The 21924-nt window shown below is 38.0% G+C and overlaps 1 protein-coding gene across 1 annotated transcript in view; it reads left to right on the forward strand.

Annotated features, from left to right (window-relative positions):
• The first annotated feature begins 8732 nt into the window (after nt 1–8732).
• The window catches only part of PTPRD (protein tyrosine phosphatase receptor type D), a 2533682-nt gene continuing 2520490 nt past the window's right edge, over nt 8733–21924 (forward strand). Inside the window, exons 1-2 of the mRNA XM_086415146.1 lie at nt 8733–9061; nt 9253–9360. The gene's annotated coding sequence lies outside the window, so the exon portion shown is untranslated. The remainder of the gene's footprint in view (nt 9062–9252; nt 9361–21924) is intronic.

The following is a 21924-nucleotide window of genomic DNA, read 5'->3' on the forward strand; positions in this document are numbered from 1 at the left end:
CATTTTGAAGGATCAAAGTTGAAATAAGCCATGCATATCTTATTGGTCTATAATTATATCAAACTGTTTATGAACTGTGAATTTCTTTTAATTTCAATAGTTGAGAGCATCCTTACTAATTTTTTCAGAGACTTTGAAGTATATATTTTTAATTTAGTATTTCATCAGTAATTTTAGTTTGGAGTTTTGGCAGGCTGAGTATTTAGACATCTTGCTGACATGTAGGTTTCTTCCCATATTCTGCATTACAATGTTGGTTGCAAAGTTGCTTGGTGAATTTGATTAAATTTTGCATCGTAAATCTTTGAAATATAATGTGCTCTCAGATTTCTGAATTATGTTTGTTTACGGGCTTTAGTTGTTTAGTTGCATTGCCCCTGCCCCTTATCCACCTCCCCAGGCCCCTCCTTCTTAGACATACACAGTCCCGTTTGCATACAATAAGTTCTCAAAAATGTGTTTGGCTACGTCCATTGAAATTGAAATTCAGTACCCTCTTCTTTACTGTGCCAAAAGACATATAGAATGTACTTAGAGAAACTGTATGATGGCTCTGTATTACTTTTGGTCCTAACTGCCACCTGGTATTGGCATTGTGGGAATACAACAAAGGATGGAGAATGAGATTATGTATCTCCTTTGTCTGGATGAGTATATTCTAGTATATTCAAGATTTTTGTGTATCATGGGTTTGTGTAGGACTTATTAAGTAGAGACTGAGGGGAGAGGCTTTGGATTTTAAAATATCTTAGAAGTACTAATTGGATTCCTAAAATAATATGACTTTCAATAATAATTTTTACATTTCTTCTAAAGAATAAAAGTGGGGAAAAGTGTGTATGAATGTTTTTACTGAATAAATTAATGTTAAAATAAAACAAACATTTGATTATTTATTAGTTAATATTTTATTAGTATCTATAATGTATAAACCTTTTCTTCTGAGAACAGATATAGTTGTCACTAAAGATTTGAAAATTTACTTAATTAAAACTTCAATCTAAGTAATACATTTATCTTGGGAGATTTAGGAAAAATGTATTTACCGCATTTGTACTAAAATCATACTGGCACCTTTTAAAACTAACTTAAGATTTTAAAATTAATTTTCAAAATATGTGATCTATATTTGTCTGGGTGAAAACATTTGTGTGTGTGTGTGTGTGTGAAACCAAAAAATTCCATTCTCCTTATGATATGGTAAAAGTTTTTGCCTGTCCAAGGAAATACAAAATCTAAAAACCAAAAAGTAGTAAAATTGCAATCCAGTCTTCAATAATGGGACTTTCAAAAGCATTACTGGAAGGCCCTGATTCACATCCCTCAGTGACACTTCTATGAAACATATTGTCTTTCTCTTTCTAACTTTCCCACGTCTCATAGTTGCTTGGGAGATTCTTATTTTACAACTGCTTTAACTCTTGTATTTCCACTCTTGGTTTCCCCAAATCCCTAATTTGAGTTTTCACTCCCAGATTGCTTCCACTTCTCCAGTTTCTGCATAACAGAAGCCTGAGAACCTGAGGGGCAAAAAAATGTCTTAGAGGGCAAGATAGGAACAAGAGTTTAGCAAGGAAAATAAAACCTCTTATGCTCTGAGTGCATCTGTAGGGGTGTGTGTCTGAAAAAAGGTCTGGTGGCAGGAAGAGATTTGGGTGGGGAACACACTAGTATTAATAAATCCTTTCCTCATCACATTCATATTCATGACCTATATCCCTATTATGTTCACGTTTTTATAGCTTAGATGAAACTCTGATGAGAATTTTGATTATTACTAGTAGTGAGAACTTATAAAGATGATGCCTCACCATCTACATTATCTTATTACCCTTTCTTGAAGACTCCCTGCTAGAAGTGTTTCTTGATACTTTCTCCTTTTCAGTAAAGCAATGATTGTTTAATGACTCATTTAAATTTTTTGTTTAAAGATTTAATGTGATAATGCTTTTTTCATAAAATGTAATGAGATGGGGTTTGTGAAAACACACATTATAATTTAACAAAGAAGCCTGCATTTAAATAATACATGCACACCCACACACATGTATGTGTATATGTGAAGTGTTCTCACATTAAAATTACTTCTTAAATTATGAGGAGGAGGAAAGTTGCCAGGGAATAGTAGGACTTCACTTATTACTCATGTAAAAAATGAACATCCCCCACACACTGGCTTTAGTAGTGTAAAATGATGAAGGTGCTGGGTCAAGTCATCTGGTATTGTGATATTAATAATTACAGGGGAAAATTAATTTTAAAGCCTATATAGAATTGTTTTGATTTTCTTTAAATATCCTTCCATAAAGAAGAGATACACTTCTAATTTGAATGTCACCTATAATATACAGATTGCAATAAAGCAGTCCTATTTGATATGGCTTTAAAATTAATTTTTATACATTTGTTTCTTTTGCTTCTATTAAAAAAACTATAAATTTTAATTTTTGAAAATATAAATAAAACCTGCAACAAAAATAAATGCTAATACAACTTTTGATCTAGTGTCAGCTAATCAACCTGAGTTTTCTGCACTCCATGTTCCTTAGATTTAAAATTTAGACAATATATTGCTAATGCACTTTAAAAACTTAGAAAAGTAGTATGTGTACTCATGTGGTGTACACATATATGGATGTGATCATTCTTACACCTAATTTATGAAAGAAAATACAAAATTACTCAGGATATAGAGGAAACAAAATTTACAATCATTTTTATTAGGAAGAAATGTAAAGGTAAAATCTTGCACTTGATATATTTTTTAAAATTAATTTTAAGGTAAAAAATAGACCAAAAATCCATAAGAACTATTACATATACTCTCTCAAATTATACCTTATTTTTACGAAGGAACTCTCTCTGTACCTTGTTAATTTATTATATAGTTTTCTAATGTTAGCTTAAAAGAATTTAATGAATTGTATACTTTGTATTCATATCCAGTTGATCACTTCCCCAAAATATATGCATGGGACATTATATTTGGGTTATCACTTGTAAGTAGAGTTTGCTTTGCATTCTCATTATTGGCTTTTCCTTTAAAAACTGGAAGAATGAATTCATATAGACTTCCTTACTCATTTAGTTCCATAAAATTGATGAAAATCACAGTGCCTTTGAACTACAGTGTACTCCATCCAATATTAAATACTAGACTTCAAAACATGTATTACTATTACATATTATTATGTATTATTATTATTTTGCAGTCACATGACATAAAATATTGAGACATATGCTTAAGATAAACAGCTTTTCACATTGGACAATTTTGGCTCATTTATTACACAAAGATTGATACCTCTGTGGAAAATATTAATGTATGTATTATATTTAGCTATATATATCAGGAATACCATCAAATATTTTCTTGTAGCATGCTAAAGTTACTAAGTATTTTTAGTTTGAGTAATGGGAAGATTTGGACACTTCTTTTTTAAAACTTATTTATTTTGTATGTATTTGGCTGCATCAGGTTTTAGTTGCATCATGTGGGATCTTGTGTTATGCCATATGGACTCTCTGGTTATGGCACTAAGTCTTAGGTGCTCTGTGGCATGTGGGATTTTAACTCCCTGACCAGGGATCTAACCCATGTCCCCTGCATTGCAAGGTGAATTCTCAACCACTGGACCATTAGAGAAGTCCCAGTTTCAGACACTTCTATACACACTAGACAATATACTGAATTTAAAAATAATTGAATAAAATGTGTCTTGGTATCTTTGAATACTTCAAGTTATAACAATGTATCAAAAACCTACAGAAAACAAAAGGCACAATCAGGAGTGATTTTTGAGAAGGAGAATTTAGATAATGGATACTTTGCAGAGGAGTGGCTGAGTTGCAGCAACTGAAAAGTGATACTGAGTATCCTAGGTTTTAGCTATAGTGGAAAGCTATAGAGGTAAGGTGGAGAAGGCAATGGCACCCCACTCCAGTACTCTTGCCTGGAAAATCCCATGGATGGAGGAGCCTGGAAGGCTGCAGTCCTTGGGGTCGCTGAGGGTCGGACACGACTGAGCGACTTCACTTTCATTTTCACTTTCCACTTTCATGCATTGGAGAAGGAAATGGCAACCCACTCCAGTGCTCTTGCCTGGAGAATCCCAGGGATGGGGGAGCCTGGTGGGCTGCCGTCTATGGGGTCGCGCAGAGTCGGACACAACTGAAAGGACTTAGCAGCAAGCAGCAGCAGCAGCAGTGTTAGGGGGTAGATGAGGAATGGAGATGATTCGCACAAATGTCAAATTTAGGACTTTAGTCATCCAGTGTAAAAATTCTTTCTCACTGTCCTCTTCTAATATTTCAGGCCTTCTGTAAAATAATAATAATAATAATAATAATAAGTATATGCTGCTGCTGCTGCTGCCGCTAAGTCGCTTCAGTCGTGTCCGACTTTGCGCGACCCCATAGACGGCAGCCCACCAGGCTCACCCATCCCTGGGATTATCCAGGCAAGAACACAGGAGTAGGTTGCCATTTCCTTCTCCAATGCATGAAGGTGAAAAGTGAAAGTGAAGTCGCTCAGACGTGTCTGACTCCTAGCGACACCATGGACTGCAGCCTACCAGGCTCCTCCATCCATGGGATTTGCCAGGCAAGAGTACTGGAGTGGGGTGCCACTGCCTTCTCCATACATAATATCAAAACCCATATTTCCCAAGCATTTAGATTTTGTGTAACAGCATTAGCCACATGATGATTTCAGTGGAATAACATCTAAACCATACGCTTACAATTATCACAAAAATGACTCCGCTCATTAAGGCTCTTTAAATTGGGTACAGCCAAGACTCTTTTTCATTGTGTTTTAAAGTTTCCTAAGCAGATTTCTTGGCAGCAAAACATCTTTAACAAATTAGCTAAATTAGACCTATTTACTCAATTAGAACTCCACCCTTATTGACTAAAAAAAGTTGTAGAGGATTATCCTTGTCTCATGTGAGATAAGTATAAGCAGTCTGATTCATTAAGTGCCTGATTTCACCCTATTTTCAATATAAAGCTGTTTCAACTTGTAGTCTGCCAATCAGCATAACTTTAGAAGCAAAAGTTGAGAAAAGGGAGAAGAAATTAAGTTTACACCATTTATGCAGACCATAGAAGAAAGAAGAAAGCTGGTAAAATGTGAGAGACTATACTGACAAATAAAATCCACCCATCAGGTGGTCACAGGATTACTTTCTTTCAATCACTGTTGATTGTCTCCCCTATAACAGGTTACTTGCTCTTCCTAGTTTCCTTACCACCCTGTTATCTGTGGGCATTCCTGGTGGTTCAGACCATAAAGACTCTGCCTACAGTGTTGGAGATCCAGGTTCAATCCCTGGGTGCAAAGATTTCCTGGAAAAGGGAATGGCTACCTACTCCAGTATTCTTGCCCGGAGAATTCCATGGACAGAGGAGCCTGGAGGGCCTCAGCCCATGGGATCACACAGGCAGACACAACTGACAGACTAACACTGTTATCTATACCTTCTCCTTTATTTTCAATTCTAATACCACAGTATGGACTGCTGAATAATTAGGAATTTTTGCCATGATGCTATCAATAAAGGACATATGTAGAACAAGAAATTATTGCTGCAGGAAATTATTTGTTGCACTGTTAGTCACTCAGTCCTATCCTACTCTGTGTGATCTCACAGGCAATAACCCATCAGGCTCCTCTGTCTATGGAATTCTCCAGGCAAGAATACTGGAGTAGGTAGCCATTCCCTTCTCCAGGCACTGCCAAGCTTAATTCAAAAACTAAGACAAGAGAGTACTTAATTCCCTCAAAAATCAAAAATCCAAATATGAATTTGGAGATATTTTTCTGCATAAGCAGACTTTAAAAATCAATTATAAGCCTAAATGTAACCTCTCTAATTTAAGTTTTGATAAAAATGAAGTCATGTGGTAAAATAAAAAGAATCTCGAGACAGACTAATAGACATACTCAGCACTACCCTGTATTACCCTATCAAACTTTTTTTCCTAACATTTCTACTTCATATTTGTCATGATTATTTTAAACACATGGTTCAATGACCAATTAAAGAGGTCACTGCCTTTTAAAAGTAAATATACAACAATAACTCAAAGAGGACATTTAAAGTTGTCTTTTCATTTAGAAGATAAACAAACCATAATATTACAAGAGTTGAAAGTAGGTAGTTAGATAGTGAATTTGTTTTAATATTTCAGGCTTGGAGCCATGATCTTCAGGAAGGATATCCCAGTCCAACTCTAATGAATCACTAATAAAATCTCTACAATAAGCTAATCACAATTAACGTTTGTGGTGCCATTAGCAGGGGAGAGAGGTGTAGCAGGCAGGGGACTGATTAAAAGCCTCAGTCTTTCATTGCTTTCAGAATCTTGTGTTCTTCTAGAGGACACCAAAAAGTAGTTGTATAGAAATAAGAATAAATCAGCCCCAGGGAGCACCTTGTCTGTGAGATGCCAACTTTGAACTGAAGTTGAGATGGGTTTCAAGTGGCTGAATACCCCCATACAGCGGTAAAAAGATGTAAGACATCAATACAGTCAGCTGCATCTTGTTAAAAGCTTCCTGCGGGTTGGCAGAATGAAATCTTTATTTAAAATACACAAATTATTATCAAGGGAAAGATGGAGAACACAGTAAAAGGGCCAAATGCTTTGCTTAACCCACCAGAAACAGCAGAAAGGGAGTAGTCACACTGTCTTTGCAGCAACAGCAACAGAAAAGGTGACTTAACAACAGGACGGTCGGTCAGCATCCATCCATCTGCCCCTCCCATGGTTTCAGGATGCATTATTTCTTTTATTATTAATTATATGTTTTTCCGGGGGAGGGCAAATACATGATTACAAATAGCAAGAGAGGAAATCATTTCTGTTGCCACTTGGCATTAAGTACAGTAGTTTAGTAATGAGTGAGTGATGACAGGAAACACAGCAGCAGCGATGAACACCAGCATCTCTCCTACCAATCTGTTCCAACTCGCTCTTGGTAGTCAGAGGCTGTCTAACAGAAAGTTCATGTAAAACCATTATTGAGCACTGACAGGAAGGATCTGAGACGGGTGAGTGGTATGCATTTGTGCAGAGAGAGAAGGAGGGAGGGAGAGAAGGAGAGAGAGGAAGAGAGAATGAGTTAGTGATAATCTTGCACAGAGAACACCATAAGGGGGGGCAGGTGCTTTGCATAATTGCAAAGATAGACACGCAGTACACATGCACACACACTTGCACACATACAGAAGTCTTTTTGGTTTAGAGCCTATCATTTCCGAGAGCAGCTTTAAGTGATATTTATTGTGTGCATGTGAACCTTCTTAAATGGGTGAGCTCAGTGCAGTTTAAGGAGGCAGATCAGGGAGGTTGGTAGGAGATGGGTTCAGAAGAGGGGTCACTGCTGAGGAGCAAAGGGACATGGCAAGCAATGAAGCAGGCAGAAAAGAAAACAGACCCTGGGGAAATGTCACCTATATTGATTAAGCTTTATTTCTCTTTGGTAGAAAGTGACATTTCTACTATTAGATCCTGGCCAAATAAGGCAAGTGGATGGCTCAGAGCTTTCTGTTTGTATCCACAACGCTAACAGCCCGTTTAAATAGAGAGTACCTGGATGGCTCTCTGTTGCATGATTACAAACAGGATAATTATTATTTTCTTTAAGCATCAACGTAGTGGCATTGCTCCCTCTTTAGTAAGAAAGACAGCATTAAAAAAACCAAAAATGTTGCCATAGTTGTGTGCCCTGATGAGACATGAACGACGGTAGAGTGATAAAAGCTTTCTGCTAAATTTATTCCAGCCTGCCCACCCATCCTCTTCCCCAGCTCCAGTCTCCTTTTCTAGCTTCGCTCAGGGGATCCAAGTTCCTCTCCGAGTCTGTGGTACACCACCTTACTGGCATTGGCCGCTCTACGGTGGGGTACTGAGCAGGAGGGGAAGAAATTACTCCCCCAATGCCCGCCCGTGTCCTCTCAACAGCGAGACTGTTTCCCAGCAACTCTTTTGCAGTCTCCCCCGCCCCAACCCCCTGCCTTTCTCAACTACCACTTGGGCAGAGCCCAATGTCTCCTTCAGTCCCGTCAGTCAGGCTGCCAAACATCCCAACTGACAGCTGCATCCTGTGTCTGATACAGAACACCCCGGGCGCCGGGCGCCTCGCAGCCTCGCTCCCCTTCCCTACCTCTTACTAAAGGGGATTCTTCCCAAGCATCCACTGTGCTGTAAATTAAATCTCTGCCCCTTGCATTTTTAAACCGTCCACCCCCTAACCCCTACCGCCAGCTTCCCTCCAAATCAGAAAACCCCAAACACCTGTAAAATTAATCGAAAGCACGCCAACACCTGAAGCAGCGCAAGCGGGATCCACACCCGGGCAAGTCCTCTGTGGCTTTAGTGGTCGGGAATAGCCCGTGCCTGACATGGCCTCCTCTCCCCGCTCCGACCGTTTGACCCCCGAGCCCTGGAATCCAGCCAAGGTCTCGGGGGCGCAGGGTCAACCTGGTCAGCGTCGGGGCGGCTCGGGGGCGCGGCTCGTCTCCCCTCATCCCGCCCCAGCCCGCGCGCCCGCACCGTCGCCGCAGCCACCGCCGCCGCCGCCACCGCCTCCCGGGTGGGCCCTCGGAACATCCCGCGCCGCGTCCTCCCCGCCCAGGCTCCCGCTTGCCCGCCAGCCGGAGCCCGGCCCGCGCCGCTGGCAGCCATCAAGTGGCTCGTTAAGGAAATGCAGGTGAGTGCGTGCGGCGGGGCGGCTGCCGCCGGAGACGTGGGGTGTGTGCCTGTCTGTTCGAGCGGGAGCAGGAGTGAGCGCGAGCGAGCGGGCCAGCGCGGGAGCGACCGGGAGAGGCTCGCCGCCCTGGCTCCCCGCCCCGCCGCGCCCGCAGCCGGCAGCCCGAGCGCGTGGGGCAGCGCCTCGCCCTGACGGAGGACGGTCCCTCAGTTTCTCCGCCAGCCGCTCGTCTGCCTCCCCCGCCCCGCGCTCCCTCCCAGCCCGAGCCCTCCCGCTGCTCCTCCTCCTCAGCCTCCTCCCTCCTCGCGCCGCTGACAGGCAGCCTCCGCGGGGAGAGTGCAGGTACTTTGCCTTCAGAATAATTTTCAGGACCCCGGCGAGCTTGCGGAGAGCCCAGATTTTCTCTTGCCCTCTCCCCCTCCCTCCCGAAAAGAAGATCCCACTTTTGAAACAAGCAGAACCCCCGAAGCAGGAGCAGCAGACCAAAGCCAGAGCCCGACGGGCGGCTGTGCATGTGCTGTCCTTTCTTGCAGTTTATTCTGGGCCTGTGTGGAATAGAAAGACAATTCTTTATTTGACTGGAAGGAGAGAAAAGAGAAGACTCCTCAAGGTTTCCAAGGAAGACTGGAGCGGCTGCTTTAGTAAGTAAACTGTGCTTCCGTATTTCTTGTCTTAAAGTGAGGCATATGCTGAATGAATGCTTCTCCCCCGATGGTATGGGCGGGCAGTTTGTTCGTTTTACCAGGGAACAAGTTGACTTATATAACTTCACTAGTTCTTAATTGAGAAGTGGTTTGCTAAGCTTTTTTTTTTTTTTTTTTGAAGAACATTGCATTGAGCAGACTTCAGTGTGGGCAACCATACTGGAGATCTGTTTTTTAAACGCTCATTGTTCACGAGCTATGGGAAGCTTGGTGTTTGAAACGCTGGTTGGTTCTAAGATTCAAGGATGGGTTCCTAGGGAGAAAAAAAAAAAAAAACTTGAGAATTCTAACCCTACTGGTACCCCCCTACTGCTACCTTCAACCTCAGTCTTAATCCACACCAACTCCCATCCTTCACTGACTTCTCTTGGTTGCTTGTTTTATCTTTAGTTGTGAAGAGAGCTTGTTTAAAAAAAAAGGGGGGGGGGGTCAAGGGAAAGTTAATATAGGTGGTGTGAAAGACTGGAATAAAAGTCTGTTGAGGTTTTTTTTTTGTTTGTTTTGTTTTTTAATGCTTGTAGATAAATGAGATGTGGAGGAAAATATGAGAAATAGCTTCGTTTAGAAAAAAAAATGCATGGAATTAATTTGGAAAAGGAATCTGAAAAATGTTTTGGAGAGGGCAGAAGCTGAGGCTGTGACTTTGACACAGCAGGTTATAAACTGTGACAGGGCTCAGCAGCCTGTGACAGGTTTAAGGTGTCTCCTAGGGCTGAATATCTCTGCATCAAAAACTTTTGCAGGCAGTATTCCTCTTGGGGTTAACATCACCATGTCAGTAGCTGCAGCATTTCTGTAAAAACAAGTAGGACACTCTTCCTTTCTCTGTGAAAGGGTTAACGATATCTTAAAATTAAAAAAAAAAATACATTTGGCAATATTTTGTGATATCTAAATAAAATCTTTGTGTTATATCAGGACAAATATAGTTGAGTCAGTTTGTTTTGCAGAAGAGGGAGAGAATCAATAACATTTCAGCAGTTTTTTTCTTTTCTTTATCACTGCCAAATGGATCCTGAATCCAATTCTTCTCGCATTGTTACATATACAGTAGATACAGTAGGAATTACAGTTTAGTTAAAACAGAGCTGATTAACAAATTCAAAGTTCTTTGACATAACGCTCATACTGACTAGTATAGAATACTTATTAGAAAAAGTTTGTTTTTTCTTTAACTTTCAATTTTCCATGTTGGTATAAAATACACTTTTCTAATCATTTTAAGAGTTAAAAACCAGACTGAAAATTAAAACCACTTGTCTCACAGATTTTATTTCTAAGAAAACACCGTACTATCAAATAATACCTAAGGCTTTTCTTATATTTAATTGATGATAATGGTAAAGTGAAAAAAACACCTTTTTATTTACTCGTTATTATATAAAAGCAGCTATATTCTTTTGACACTGAATTTAAAAAAAAAATTGAAGAGTGAACTAATGATCACTGATTTTAAAAAGGGAGAGATCTTTCAGAACTGTTATTATCCAATGTCAAAAGCTCTGAATATCTTGAGACATAAGTTTTTAGGATAATGAAATAACAGGACAGTTGATAAATTTGTTGACATGAAGTTACCATACATGGAAATCACTTGGTAAAGACTTATCAATATTTCTTGTATATTACTTCATTTTCTATCCAAATGTGTTTTCTTATACATATTACTGCTCTCAGTTGCCACTTCTACCATTAGTTTAAAGTAAATTTAAATAATTTAAAATAAAGACTCAGGTTGATCAGATTTGGATTATAGCAAATGACCTCTACTCATCTGTGACCTCAAATATCTGAAAGAATATCTGATGTTTGAAAACATAATTATTGAAAAATAAAAGGTGAGTTTGTACTGAGGTAACCAAATTTGAGTGGGCCAAACATGTTATTGCCTATATTACTGTAAGACATGTATTCCACAGAAGGAAAAACATGACAGAATTAACATGAAGACTAATCTGACACAGATTCTGTTTCTAATTATGTCATAGTGCTGAGGAAGATAGCCTGAATTACAACCATTTCTAGTAAAGCTTGCACATATTATGTTTGATCATTGTCTCTATATAATAAGCGAGAAGAAAGTCAAAGCTGAATGGGGCAATTTAATTGTCAGGTCTTTTGGCCACCAGCTTTTTGTGCAGTCCAGAAGTGGTTGCAACTTTAAAGTTGAAAAAAAGAAAGTTGCTAAGGTCAGCAGTAATATGTTTTATTATGCAATTGTTCTTGTTATTCAGATCAGATAATGGCCCTATGAAATACATAAGCAGTCTGCAGGGAATGAATGATTAATTCCTCTAAACGTGTGCTTACTAAAGGAGTTCTTACTAATAAAGTGCTGTACAGCTGCATTTGCTTACAGTTGCAGTTGGCGAAGGCAAACATACTTTTCTTTTAATAGTAACATCGAATTTACAGGTATAGTCCTGAAACTATCAATATTTAAAGATTTTATGGACCACATGATCATACATTCTATGGAACCTTTTGGATGTGATTATTATTTCCTTAAAACAAGTGAGACATTGTTAATTAGATGCAATTCTGAAATATGGTTAAATTACTTTGTTTTTGCGTATATGAAATGACATCCTTTCCTTCCTGTGTACTATTAGTAGGGTGCGGATGCAATCTGCAAGAGCAAAGGACGTTTTCTTTAGTAAGGTTAAGTATAAGAGAAAAGCTAAAATATTGCTGGTTTATATAAAAAAGTTAGATGGATACTATATTAAAATTTTAGTAATGACTAATAGTACACATGACAAGTGTGGCTACCACTGGTGTAAATGGTTTTGCAGTTAGGAGAGTTTCAGTGATTTAACTTTTGCTATCTCTGCATTTCTAAGACTGGCTTATGGGAGAAGGTGGTTAATGGATGGATTTTTTATGGAAATTTGAGAACAGGTGATCTGAAATGCATGCTACATATTTTAAATTCACCTACCCAATGGCTTCTTTTATAGACATTTCTGAAAAAAGTGTGATTTTCAAAGCTGATTAATTAGTCAGCTAATTAGAATATCTATCAATATGTCTTTACATATGTATCTCTCAAATGTCATATCACAAATAACTTTAAAATTCCTCTGTCGTTTGAATAAAATACCTCAACTCCAGCAATGTCTTTTTGGACTTATACTGAATTTAATGCATTTTAACCATGCAAATTATATGAAAATACATATTTGATAATGCTAATTTAAAAGTTATAGTGAATATTGGATGAATAGTATTTTGTATCCAGTTTAGTGCCACTTGAATTTATCTCCTTATATATTTAAATGCAAATTCTTTATGGTTACTGTCAGTTCACTGGGTTCTAATCAGGTTGTTCAAAAGTAATTTGACATCCATAAGGAGTAAATGAATTTCCACCAGAACAGTTAAAAAATATATAAGTTAAATGTACTTGTAATAACGGTTATGTTTCTTCAAACACTTTAAAGTGTGTTGAATGAAGGAAAATGAACAACCAAAAATGAACATTACCCACAAGGTAAACATTTATGTGATTCTAGAATTGTTTTGAATTTTCCTCTGATCCTTATAATTGGCTGTGTGACCCCAGGGAGGTAACTTGGACTCCCTTACCTGGTTTTATTCTCTGTCAAGTAGAGAAAGTGGGCTACAAATTGAGAATACTTCAATAACAAAATCTTAGAAACAAGTTAATATAATTACTAATATATGAAATACTAGTGTTTAGCAAATTGTTGAATTACACTATGTCAGCTTGATAATCCATGTAGGAGCTGGGGCAGCCATCTTGTTTGAAGGAAGTCTAAGGATATTTTCCTGAAGCAATGTTGGCAGTGCTTGGACATTGTTTCTTTCTTGGATTAAGTATTTATTTGAGTGGTTTTGAAGGAGAAGGATGGAGATTATTGAAGGAAGGGGCTTGATTAATTTTTCTCTAAACCTCCCTTTCCTCTTGCTACTGAAAGAATATTGCACAAGTGTTTTTGTATTTGTTACTCTATTCAATACCAGAAGGGTATGAAAAGATAAAAATGAGAGGAATTTCTTAGTTTCTTTTGACATCCCTTTTTCTCCTCTTAATTACTTCATATAAGCTATTTTACAATGTCATGTTTAGGTAAATATGTACAATTGAAATTAACTCATGTTTTCCCCTGTAACACCTGTAATAGATGTCACAGCTAGAAGAAGCTATAGAAAGAATTATTTCAACTAATATTTTAAAAAGGAAATTAAATACTTCAAATATTAAAAATTATAAAGATGAGATAAATTTCCAAAATTCACAGAGAGGCTTTCCATCATGGAGCAATATTATCTAAGGTGTTGCATTAACAAGAAAATAGTAAGTTATAAGTTAAAAATATCATTGATGATATAGAATACATTTCATATAAAATATTTTCACACAACTGTCAGCAATCATGAGTTGTGAAGCAGAGAGCATAAGCACAGGGGCTTAAATTCTATACCTATGTGATGCCCAAGGCACAAAAGTGAAAGATAGTGGAGGCTAGGAACATGAAGAAATGTGGGCTTCTTATCAAGTGGAATGTCGCCCTTGTCAAGTAAGGCTGACATTTGCTGGAATGTAACAGGATGCCCATCTGTTTTGGTCAAAATGCAATTGCTGTACAATGGAAAATTACTTGAGATTAACTTGACATATTTGTTGTTTTGCAGTTCTTTGTTCAGTTACCTTATATAAAATTTGCCAGATAAGTCATGGATGTAAAAGTAAATCAGGTTAAAATTTCAATGAAAAATTTATAAGGATGTGTCAATTTTTTTCAGGTATTATTACGACTACTAAAATTGTGTAATGTTTGAATAGTATTTCAAATGAAATTTACAGTTAATATTAGATAATATTCCATGGACTAAATGTTTATAACTATATCTTTTCCAGCTTTGAGTTATAATTGACAAATAAAAATTATATATGTATTTATATATTAATGGTGCACAATGTTTTGATATACATATACTTTGTGAAATGATTACTACTACCAAGCTGACTAATATAGCCATAATCTGACATAGTCATCTTCTTTGGTTTTTTGTAGTGAGAAAATTTAAGGACTACTTTCTCAGGAAAATTTCAAGTATATGCTACAGTATTAATTAATGATTGTCACCATGCTGTACACTAGATCTCCAGAACTTATTCATCCTACATAACTGAAACTTGGTACCCTTAACCTACATCTCCCTATTTCTCCTACTTCCCAGTCCTACCTCCTGCCTCCCTGGCAACCACTGTTACCCTCTGTTTCTATGAGTTCTACTTTTTTAGGTTCCACAATAAATGAGATCAGGCTATAATTTAAAATCCTAAGTATTTAATGTTGTTGCTTCTAAGGAGGACTTCCCTGGTGGCTCAGATGGTAAAGCGTCCTCCTATGATGCGGGAGTTGGAATGTTGACCTGTGCTGGTGGAAAAGAAAAAAAAAATATTTTGTAATCATCATACTTATTGTGGAAAGTGAATACAGAGAAAGAATACATATGGTGTTACTTTTAAGTACTTGTTTTTTAAATAGAAACCAATCATTTCTTCCTAGATGCAGTTCATGTTGTATAATTGATGAAATTAGATACTTCCTCCCCTCTAACAAAATCAGTGTGCCTAGTCTTCTCCTTTTCTGATACAAGTCTCTGAAATGTAGCAAGTGACCTATATTTCTACAAATGTTTTATGTTTTATATCATTGGAGATTGGGAGATCATGCTATATTTAAAATTATTTACTTTAGTTCATGGGGTTGCAAAGAGTAGGACACAACTGAACAACTGAACTGAATGCAAGTTATTGCTGATTAATTATAGAGGGTTCATTTGCTTTTTGTTGTGTATATCTTCATGTGTGTCCATGTGTATGTGTTTGTGTGTTTAGATACATTTATTAAAGATGAAATTTAGTGAAACTAGTATGCTTAAAATTTTTAGAAGTGTATATACAATAATTGAATAGTCAAAGAGAGCATACGTTAGAGTGTAATGAATCAAAGTGCTCTCTGATTAGTCCTTAAATCAAATGAAATTCAACAATATACCATTTTACTAAGGCCTTCCCCCTTGTAATAATTTCATATATTTTCCAAATGTTTGTTTTTAATCACTAACTTGTGTCTGACTCTTTTGCAACCCCATGGACTGTAGCCCACCAGGCTCCTCTGTCAATGGGATTTCCCAGACAAAAATACTGGGGTAGGTTGCCATTTCCTTCTCCAAGGGATCTGCCAGACCCAGGGATTGAATGCATGTCTGCTGTACTGGCAGGCTGATTTTTTACCACTGAGCCACTAGGGAAGCCCATATTTTCTAAATACCACATAATAATAATTATTAAATATTCCTTTTTAATATAAATTTATTTATTTTAATTGGAGGCTAATTACTTTACAATATTGTATTGGTTTTGCCATACATTGACATGAATCCGCCACAGGTATACATGTGTTCCCCATCCTGAACCCTCCTCCTACCTCCCTCCCCATCCCATTCCTCTGGGTCATCCCAGTGCACCAGCCCCGAGCACCCTATATCATGCATCAAACCTGAACTGGCGATTCATTTCACATATGATAATATACATTTTTCAATGCCATTTCCCAAATCATCCCACCCTTGCCTTCTCCCACAGAGTTGAGATGTATAGGATTACGTAGAACCTAATTGCTGTTTTTTTACATGTTCTTATGGACCTTACCTGATTAAGTATATGTACTTAGATCCTAAAAAATGTAAGGAACAAATTAATATTTGGTTATGACATGGTTTATTACTTAAGAACAGTCATCTTTAACCTCAGATTTGTGGTAGTGGTTTAGTTTACCAAGTCGTGTCTAATTCTTGCGACCCCATGCACTGCAACGTGCCAGGCTCCTCTGTCCACAGGATTTCCCAGACAAGAATCTTGAAGTGGGTTGCCGTTTCCTTCTCAGGTTAAACGTATTTAATTTTAACTGGAATACCTTGCTGTAAGAGTCATTGCATACAGGATGCTATCTGATTTACTTTGCCAAAGAACAAAAACTATTACACTTAAATACAGAATTAGTGAACTTTTATTTTAAAAAGTCCATTTCAAGCCTGCAAATATGTAAGCAATCAGCTACATGACTCTATTAGTGCACTTATTATATTGGGACCTCTGTGAATTGTACCTTTAAAGACTACCCAAAGTTATATTTCTCAAATATAGTTTGTACTGTTGAAAAAGAGACCCCCTTCAGCAGCTGCATGCACAGAGAACAAAGCCAGGCAAGCATATGTGCACATACTCCTTTTTACTACTTACTAAACACCTGGATTATGGAATTTGTATCACAGGATATACTATTTCTTTTATTAGATTGTCTTGGGAGGCTTAGCACAAAAGCAGTAATACTCTACATGCTGTATCACTGAGTATTGTCCAAGTACAGTGACCTAGAATCTTCATGATCATAAATTCTACTTAGAGGTAGAATAAAGGATGTAGAGAGCAGAAAATGGAGAAAAGGAGAGACTTGTTAATCTCACCCTAGATACTGTATCCTTCCACTATTTTTCTTCACCCAGATGCTTGAGATATGACTTTCCACTTGGGGTGAATGGCCATGAGAATAACAGGGAACTTGGCTTGCACCTTCACTGTCCCAGTCTTTGCCATTTCTACCTTGTATCCATCTAGAACCCTTAGGGAGGTCAGTTTATCAGTTCATGATCTATATCAATTCCTATGATTTTGCACAAAAATCGAGGGCAATAATTCAGGCACCATATGCACTACACCTAGAAGTTAATTTCTCTTCTGTTTCCCAACTTAGATATATTTTCAAGTCAGAATCACTAGTCAGGATTATGTAATAGGTACTACAAGGCAGCATAATCCATATAATATTTGATCGCCAAATATTTATTGTCTCCAATACTCCAAGGAATGCTGAGTAAACATTCATAAGGGAGCAATATAAAACTTCCCAAATTGTGATCATCTTGTATTCTTAGGAAATCTTTCACTGTTATCGAGAATTTTTTTTATTCCATAGAGAAAATATAATTTTCCTAAAGAATCTTTTAAATTACAGAAAAATTTCCTCAGTTCTTCGCTTCCTTTATCACTTTCCCCCTCTCATTGGCTGTCATCCTGAGTCAGCAGCATCTCTCTGGAAGCTGGTAGAATCCTTGTTGCTAGTATAGCAGCTGTAGGCTATGTTCTATTCCTCTGCAGTTAGTTGATATCCTTTATCATCATCACAGTTGGGTTACTCCATTGCTAATTGGGTAATGTGCCCATTGTCCAAAGTTCCAGAGAGGCAGGTATGATAAGCATAACACTATACCATCCTCATGTTGACAAAATATGGGAAACACAAATTAATCTCCAGCCCACTGTAGCAATTTACAGTCTATGTACCAGTCCCTTTGTATTTTCAAATTCATGGCACACAAGTTATAGTCAATAATTGTGCTGCTGTTTCAGTTACAACCAAAGCATTATTGTAGGAGAGCATGGGGTTTTCCCAGTAAAAAGAACAAACAGAGAGAAAGAGAGGAAATTCTGCCTGTATATTTGAATGTGTGACTTACTTTCATATTTTTTGTAATATATACTTTGCATCAAATAACCAAAGAGGAGGAAAAAAGTATAATTTAAATTTTTAGAAACTTGCTTGGATTGTTAGATATCTTTGGAGTTAAAAAATTACCCTTAATTCATCTTTTGCTTTCTTTAGTTTCTAACTTAATTTTAAAGAATTTCTCTTTTTATCTTCCTTAAAAGCCCTTGTCAAAGATGTATTGATGGTACTATTCAACAGTAACATTTGACAGTCCTGAGACAATATATGGTTTCGGCTTCAAGGAAAATTGCATTTTACAATATGCTATTAGTTCTTAATTCATATTTATTAATGTTATTTATTTCAGTGGCTCGTTGCTTGTAATTTTGGTGTGTGAGGATGTCTGGTGGCTTTTCCTCTGACTGGATGCATTTGTCCTGTGTCATACGTGCTATCCATTTGTTTCCTCCTAGGAAACGTGTGGTTAGCTCTGTAAGACATGGCTTAGCCTCGTGATTTATACCTGTGTGGCTCAAGACAACAGAGCTTTCTTGCAGTAGAAATGTGTGCTTGTGGGACTGAGATCAGCACTTCAGTGTCCCATTTCCCTGCCCCTGAGCATCGCACGCCTTCCTCTGGTGTGCCTGTGTTTTAGGTGCTTTCTGTTTTCCCATACACCTCTCCATTCTTGGTAAGTGGCCAGACTTAAGAACATAAATACACAGTCACGAAGACATACTAATAATTACTAATTTTTTTGAAGTAGTATATCTTAAGAAATAGTCTAGTTATATTTATATAATACACTACATATGCTTATTTCCAGGGAAGATATTTCAGGCAATATTTGTTCTGGTGTGAAATCTTATGTAGGCTGAACACAGAGATTAATCAGTTTAGGGAGCTAGGTCAGAAGAGATCTTATGTTTCCTACTATAGTAGGCTTCCTTTCTCCCTTATTCAGTAGAGTTTGGATATCTCTTCCCATTTCTGTTTCTACTGCCAAGATTCCCTTTTATGCTCATTTCATTGCCCTTAATGGGTACCCGGTGCCACAGTTACCCAGGGATGAATCTGTTGGCCACATGAGACTCTAAAAATGTATATTGTTAAGGTTTTTAAAAATAGATTCTATCATTGTTTGTATTGGCATGTCCCTTACATTTCAGCCATCACTTTCATTAACATAATCCACATTTCCTAACTAGTTCATTACTTCTTATGATTCTAGTTATCACTTCTTATTACATTAAAATAAAGAAGCATTTTTTTTCCTAATCAGTGATGGCATCAGGGTCTTATTTTCATCATGGGTTTGGGAATATTTTTGTCTTATAGAATCTTCTCATGAGCTTTGAAAAAGCCTTAAGATAGAAGGTGATAATAACAGCTAAACATCTTGACTCTTTAATGTATGCCAGTCACTATTTTAACTGCTTCATGGGCGTTAACTCATTTTATCCCACCTCAGCCCCATGAAGTTGGTAGTTGTTATTTTTAATTTACAGGTGAGGGAACTAAAGTACACAGAAGCTAAGGAAAGTTGCCCATTTTAGCAATGTAGTTGCCATTGTAGCAGAGTGCAAAGTGAAAAAACTTTGCACTCTGCCTGCAGATCCCAAATTTTAAACCACTTTGCCATTTTGAAATAGGTCCGTTCTCCCGTGTGTACAGCATTAGTGTATAAAATTTCTGCAATCACATAGGTTATATGCATCAAATGTGGACAACATGAGATATCCAGCTCAGCTTTCATGATATAATTCCTTTCAAATGAAGCCAACACAAAACTTTGGAAGTAACTGCTAACATACAGGGTCAGAATACTGTGAAAGTATTGCTCCAGGATAAAAGTAAGAGAAGACACAAAACACAAAAGCGAACTATTTCCAGATAACTCTTGCCAAAGTTGAGTGGGTAAGGGTGGCACAAGTGTTTTATAGTGCATTCCCTTTCTTTTTTTTTTTTTTTTTTTTTTATATTGGAGCATGCTCTGCTCAGTCACTTCAGTCGTGTCCGACTCTGTACGACCCCAGAGACGGCAGCCCACCAGGCTCCCCCGTACCCGGGATTCTCTAGGCAAGAACACCAGAGTGGGTTGCCATTTCCTTCTCAATGCATGAAAGTGAAAAGTGAAAGTGAAGTTACTCAGTCGTGTCAGACTCTAGCGACCCCATGGACTGCAGCCTACCAGGCTCCTCCGTCCATGGGATTTTCTAGGCAAAAGTACTGGAGTGGGGTGTCATTGCCTTCTCCAATATTGGAGTATAGTGTATTTACAATGCTGTGAAAGTTTCAGGTGGCCAGCAAAGTGAATCAGTTATACACATACATATGCATAAGTTGCTTTAGGCATGTCCAACTCTTTGTGACCCGATTGACTATGTCCTCTGTCCATGGGGTCCTCCAGGCAAGAATACACAAGTGGGTTGCCATGCCTCCTCCAGGGGATCTTTCTGACCCAGGGACTGAACCCTCATCTTTTCCATCTCCTGCACTGGCAGCTGGGTTCTTTACCACTAGTGCCACCTGGGATATAGCCACTCTTTTTTAGAGTCTTTTCTCATGTAGGTCATTACAGAGTACTGAGTAGAGTTCCCTGTGCTATATGTAGTAGTAGGTCCTTATTAGTTATCTATTTTATGGCCAAGTTTATTTCTTTTCTTCCTTGGAGACTGTTGATCTGGTAGAAGGAGAATCTGATGTGCCCTCTGTTTTTGCCAGTGGTGTCTCCCCACATAGGCCCCTTCTCAGTAAGTTGAGTGAGGTGGTTCCCATCAAACAGGCCCCTATAGACCCTTGGACATAGATTTTATGCTGCATCAGGTGTTTACATACTTTGCTACACTTAGTGACTGGTGACCAAGAGCCCGAATTTTTTAGTCAAGCAAGATGTTTGAGTCACTTTGCTTTGTGTAGAAGGCATAGAGGAATAGAAATGTGAAGACAGGGAAGATGAGTTCTGCATATATGATGGAGTGAGATTTAGGGTCCAAAAGGCCCCATCTGCCAGTGAATATAATCCAAGGTACTATAATGCATGTTTCCCATGATAAGGAAATGAGACTAGCATAATTAACTGATACAAAATATAAGTGATGCTGATGATGAGCAGTAAGGAAATAAGAAGAGGAAAGCCAAACAATTGGTCCTGTAAGAGTCACTTTAATTACAATTACTTTGGTGCACTCTTAGTATTTATGTCTCATTGCCACATAGTCTGGGTAATATTTACACCATTGCATCATGTTGGATTAAATTTGTTGTAATTTTAATTTGATAGCAATAGTAAAATACTTTCATATGCTTCTTTTCTTCCAGTGTGTTGATCAGTGTTCTTGAATTTTTGTGCAATTGCTTACTTGAAACTTAAATTGAGGGAATATGAGTTATAGCATAAATCATGATTTAATCTTTAGGTTTTAAGGATAGAAAAGTTAATCTTGTATAGTAAAAGATTAAAAAAGATTGAATAATATAATCTTGTGTGTGCAGTGTGCTAAGTTGCTTCAGTAGTGTCCAGCTCGGCAACACTATGGACTATAGCCTGCCAGGCTCCTCAATACATGCAATTCTCCAGGCAAGAATACTGGAGTGGGTTGCCATTTCCTTCTCCAGGAGATCTTTGGACCCAGGGATGAAACCCACATGTCTCTTAAGTCTCCTGCATTGGCAGGCAGGTTCTTTACCACTAGCATCACCTAGAAAGCTTCAGTTCAGTTCAGTTCAGTCACTCAGTCATGTCTGACTCTTTGCAACCCATGAATCGCAGCATGCCAGGCCTCCCTATCCATCACCAACTCCCGGAGTTCACTCAGACTCACGTCCATCGAGTCAATGATGCCATCCAGCCATCTCATCCTCTGTCATCCCCTTCTCCTCCTGCCCCCAACCCCTCCCAGCATCAGGGTCTTTTCCAGTGACTCAACTCTTCACATGAGGTGGCCAAAGTACTGGAGTTTCAGCTTCAGCATCA

The sequence above is a fragment of the Bos grunniens genome, chromosome 8 (genome assembly GCF_055505025.1).
Source record: "Bos grunniens cultivar Pamir isolate PY7600 chromosome 8, Bosgru_T2T1.0, whole genome shotgun sequence".
Taxonomy (NCBI): domain Eukaryota; kingdom Metazoa; phylum Chordata; class Mammalia; order Artiodactyla; family Bovidae; genus Bos; species Bos grunniens.